We start from the raw sequence: 6,073 nt of genomic DNA on the forward strand, positions 1-6,073 counted from the left end.
CATATTGTAAGTGAGCGAGTAATCCTTTTGAATTTTGTCCTCTTTGAAAGCTCTTGTATGTTTGAGTCCGTTTGTGTGCCCCTTTTCAGATACTGTAATTGTATACATAAATAACTGATATACCCATGATATGGTTCTCTCTTACGAGGTTCCTTATTAGCCAATGCTTAATGTTTTTTTTGCACTGACCCTAATTTTGGAGTGATTATTGCTTCCTTTGACTGGGTATGTGCTCAAACACTTTTACTGGACTCCATATCCACTACATGTTCAAGTCATTACATGCCAATGTTTTTCCAATGGTATAAAATATGTATTGTTTGAAAGTTCTGTTCGCTCATTAAATATCAACAATCTTTAGATTCTTTACTTATTTGGTGATCTTCGCTTCATAAGGTTTAAGGCCTGGTTTCACAGACAGGGTTTAGACTAAGCCAGGAGAAAGACTCAGATAAATTAAGACCTACGATTAAGACGTTAGAAAGCTTTTATAAACATGCCTTAGAAAAAGAAAAAAGAAAACATATTGAGACAAAACAATGGCACTGACACTGTGTGGTACTGAAAAGATATGGGGATAATGCTAAGTCACACATTATAATTGGAAAATCGCAATACTTATTACAATATATTTGTCTTTCAAAATGTTTCAGGTTTAAAGGTCAAAGCAAAAATGGCTGATAACAGTCTTATTAGCAAAGATTATCACACCACGTGATTGATATTCAATACTCATTCTTTCTGCTAGGACTAACATGAACTAACAATGAGCAATACATTTGTTACAGTATTTATTCTTCTTTGTTAACGTTAGTTAATAAAAATACAGCTGTACATTGTTTGTTCATGTAAGTTCACAGTGCATTATCTAATGTTAAAAAATACAAGTTTTGATTTTAATAATGTATTAGTAAAATAATATGAAGTAAGATTAATAAATGCTGTAGAAGTATTGTTCATTCTTTGTTCATGTTAACTAAGGTAGTTAACTAATGGACCTTATTGTAAAGTGTTACCCAAATTTGTAAATTACTGTTCAGATTTTTGTGTCTCCCATCAGAACTGAAATGTTATCAAGCCCATGTATGAGTAATCAAAATTAACTGGAAATGTCCAATTTAATCCGTCAAAAAGACCAAATAATTATTTTTAAAAGGGCAATTTAACAAGAAAATACGTAAAGCATTAAAATAGAAATAGCTATTAAGACTTTAGATTTATTAAACAGGGCAAATTAGCATGAGAGCGCAACTCCAAAAAAGCGTTGATGAGTGTGTAAAATTCTGCTCATGATCTACTGACGACACACACATTAAAGCACACAGACGCATCATTTCCATAATGACCAACACAATATAAAAACAACAGCACAAGTTTACCTTTCTAACTTTAATAAAACATCTGAAAAATCTGCAAAGTTCTCAGGATTACTTGAATATTGTATTTTTGTAATATTGAATATTGTATTTCAATATGAATATTGAAACAGTTGTTGTTTTGTAGGGTTGCAGCTGAACATCAACATCAGTAAAATCGCAAACTACAAACTCAGATTAATGCAATTTCCACAATTAGTGTGATTAAGTAATGTGATTTAATTACATTTTCTGCATGTATTGTGCACATGGAAGTGTCTGGACCTTAGTCATAATTGTTTTAAGCCATGTCATCCTGAAGCCCAAGACTGGTTGCCCACTGAAGCTGAGCAGGGTTGAGTTTGGTCAGTACCTGGATGGGGGACTCCTGGGAAAGCTAGGTTTCTGCTGGAAGAGGTGTTAGTGAGGCCACTAGGGGGCGCTGCTCACCCTGTGCTCTGTGTGGGTCCTAACGCCCCAGTATAGTGATGGGGACACTACACTGTAACAAGCACCGTCCCTCAGATGAGACGTTAAACCGAGGTCCTGACTCTCTGTGGTCATTAAAAATCCCAGGATGTCCTTCGTAAAAGAGTAGGGGTGTAACCCCGGTGTCCTGACCAAATTTGCCCAGTTGCCTCTATTCATCATCATGGCCTCCTAATCATCCCCATGTATACTGATTGGCTTCATCACTGTCTTCTCTCCACCAATAAGCTGGTGTGTGGTGGGCGTTCTGGATCATCCAGGTGGTGCTGCACATTGGTGGTGTTTGAGGAGATTCCCCACTTCTTTATGAAAAGCACTTCGAGCACCCAGAAAAGCGCTATTTAAATGTAACGAATTATAAAGTTAATTATTTTTATTTTTTTTTAAAGTAGAAGCTGAGCATTCAAAATGTAATCCTCAGAATTATTGTGTGTAAAAATGACAGGCGTGAACTGTCCATTATTGTGCTATTTTGGAGGACCATTTTTGTACCATTCAGCACTTGTTACTTGGCTAGATACCAAGCACTGTGTAATTTCCCGAGGAGGTCTACAATTACCACTGACGGCTGGCTGGATGTTGAATGAGTTTGAAATGTTGAACAGAATGCAAAGGTCAGCAGGAACAGAACAGAGAGGTGGAGGATTTCTGATTTCACATTTTTAATGGCAGATAATTACATGACTTTTCAGGAGGCCAAAACGGACAGAATATTCAGAAAAGACAATTCTGACTTTCTTAGATAGATGCAGACAGAAAGGTAGGGGTGGTGGTGAGTGCTAAGTATACTTTCTGTCTGTCTGTCTATCTATCTATAATAAGCTATCTATCTATCTCTATCTATCTATTTATATGTGAGTGATGGAACCTAAAACAAAAATCCAGAAAATCACATTGTATGATTTTTAAGTAATTCATTTGCATTTTATTGCATGACATAAGTATTTGATCACCTACCAACCAGTAAGAATTCCGGCTCTCACAGATCTGTTAGTTTCTCTTTAAGGAGCTCTCCTGTTCTCCACTCATTACCTGTATTAACTGCACCTGTTTGAACCCATTACCTGTATAAAAGACACATGTCCACACACTCAATCAAACAGACTCCAACCTCTCCACAATGGCCAAGACCAGAGAGCTGTGTAAGGACATCAGGGATAAAATTGTAGACCTGCACAAGTCTGGAATGGGCTACGGGAGAATGGGCAAGCAGCTTGGTGAGAAGGCAACAACAGTTGGTGCAATCATTAGAAAATGGAAGAAGTTCAAGATGACGGTCAATATCCCTCGGTCTGGGGCTCCATGCAAGATCTCACCTCGTGGGGCATCAATGATCATGAGGAAGGTGAGGGATCAGCCCAGAACTACACGGCAGGACCTGGTCAATGACCTGAAGAGAGCTGGGACCACAGTCTCAAAGAAAACCTTTAGTAACACATGGATTAAACGTCATGGATTAAAATCCTGCAGCGCACACAAGGTCCCCCTGCTCAAGCCAGCAAGTAACAGCTCATGTCCAGGCCTGTCTGAAGTTTGCCAATGACCATCTGGATGATCCAGAGGAGGAATAGGAGAAGGTCATGTGGTCTGATAAGACAAAAATGGAGCTTTTTGGTCTAAACTCCACTCGCCGTGTTTGGAGGAAGAAGGAGGATGAGTACAACCCCAAGAACACCATCCCAACCGTGAAGCATGGAGGTGGAAACATCATTCTTTGGGGATGCTTTTCTGCAAAGGGGACAGGACGACTGCACCGTATTGAGGGGAGGATGGATGGGGCCATGTATCGCGAGATATTGGCCAACAACCTCTTTCCCTCAGTAAGAGCACTGAAGATGGGTCGTGGCTGGGTCTTCCAGAATGACAACGACCCAAAACACACAGCCAGGGCAACTAAGGAGTGGCTCCGTAAGAAGCATCTCAAGGCCCTGGAGTGACCTAGCCAGTCTCCAGACCTGAACACAATAGAAGATCTTTGGAGGGAGCTGAAAGGCCGGATTGCCCAGCGACAGCCCCGAAACCTGAAGGATCTGGAGAAGGTCTGTATGGAGGAGTGGGCCAAAATCCAGTGTGTGCAAACCTGGTCAAGAACTACAGGAAAAGTATGATCTCTGTAATTGCAAATAAAGGTTTCTGTACCAAATAAGGTCTGCTTTTCTGATGTCGTGCAATAAAATGCAAATGAATTACTTAAAAATCATACAATGTGATTTTCTGGATTTTTGTTTTAGATTCCGTCACTAACAGTTGAAGAGTAATAAGCTGTCTGTCCGTCCATCCATCCATAATAACGTGTTGCTGTATAAACCTGCAACTCAATGGCGTGTTGGTTTTAAAAAATATTGAGAAGGTATTGAATTTACCTCCAGGATTTCTGTATATATCTGTATATATACAGTATATATATGTATATATCCTATCTATCTATCTATCTATCTATAATAAGCTGTCTGTCCGTCTCTACCTATCTGTCTCTGTCTGTCTGACTCTATCTATCTTCACAGTTTGTAACTGGCCCAACCCATAAGGGTCATACGCTGGATCTTGTGATAGCTAATGGCTCATTTGTATCGCAGTTTTCATCTATTGACATTGGACTGTCTGATCATTCAGCCGTCTTTTTTAACCTCGAACTGTATCATTCAAATGAGCCTACCATCCGAACAGTAACCATTCGGAAGTGGAAGTCTATTGATCAGACAGCTTTCTCCAATTCTGTGGTTTCCACCTTAAGCGATCTTCATCCCTTTTCACTGGAGGAGAAAGTTCTGCAGCTAAATTCCACTCTTGCTGCTAATCTTGACACTTTTGCTCCTTTAAGGTCATGTAAGGTCACATTCGCCCGCTCTGCTCCCTGGTATAATGACAATCTGTGTTCTAGAAAGGCTGCTTGTCGGAAAATGGAGCGCAAATTGCGCCTTACTGGTCAGAGTGTCTACTACCAAGAGTGGAAGGATCTTCTGGGGGGCTATCGTGCTCTTATGGAGACTGAAAGATCCTCTTATTTCTCTCAGGCTATTGTAAATTATCAAAATAATCCCAAACTTTCCTCTTCACCGTCCATTAAGGCAATATAGGCACACGTCCTCTTCCTGGCGGATTCCTAACATCTTTAGTTAATTGACACTTCTTAATTATTGCCCTGATGATAGCTATTTTCTTACAGGCACTTTCTATTTTGTGATGGTCAACAATCTTTTGATGCACATCAGAACTATATTTTTTGGTTTTACTCATTGTGCTGGATGATTATGGGGATTTGGCATTTGTGTGTCCTTATATTTAAACTGTGAAAAAAGAAGTCATGGCTGGACAATATTATGTTCCAAGTCACCCTGGTGTGCTAAAAAAAGGTAAATATTAATGGGAATATCCTAAAGAGATATTTTACTCGTAAAATATTCTAGGGGTGCCTATAATTGTGGCCAACGTGTTTTGGAGAGAAAAAAAAAATTCATAATGTGATTTCCCCCCCACTTTCAATTCTTTTACTTCAATGAAAGGTTAGAATTTTGCTAATTTTTTTAATGAAAGATCAAAAGGATAAACAATGCAGATTTATTTTTTTACAGCTAGTTTTGGTCATATTTACCAAGGTTGCCATCAATTCTGACCATGACTGTATCTATCTATCTATCTATCTATCTATCTATCTATCTATCTATCTATCTATCTATCTATCTATCTATCTATCTATCTATCTATCTATCTATCTATATATCTATCTATCTTTCTATCTATCTATCTATCTATCTATCTATCTATCTATCTATCTATCTATCTATATATTAGGGGTGGGAATCTTTGGTCACCTCACGATCCGATCCGATTCCGATTCTGGGAGTCACGATCCGATTCCAGAACGATTCTTTATCTACCTTCCCCCCCTTATTAATTCATTAGTTTATATAAGTAATTAAGTACTTTTTAAAAAATAATTACAAATTAATTTGTTTTAATTAAAACAGTTGTATGTTAAGAATTTTAAACTTATATAACAAATAATAAAGAGGAGCATAGAAAAATATAACAAACAACAAACAAAAAGTGCTTTCAGTAGCCTATAGATTATCTGAACGTTTTCCATTCAAGAACTGTGAGTGATTTTTCTTCATCTTTACTGTAGTTTTTTACTATGACATCATAGACTGCGGGAGATCTATTAAGCTGCATTCACGCACGCATCTCTTTTGAAATAAAAGAAGTAATACGGTGTGTCCTGTCCGTTT

This window comes from Rhinichthys klamathensis, unplaced genomic scaffold, assembly GCF_029890125.1.
Source record: "Rhinichthys klamathensis goyatoka isolate OS25496 unplaced genomic scaffold, OSU_Roscu_1.1 h1tg000687l_1, whole genome shotgun sequence".
Lineage (NCBI taxonomy): Eukaryota > Metazoa > Chordata > Actinopteri > Cypriniformes > Leuciscidae > Rhinichthys > Rhinichthys klamathensis.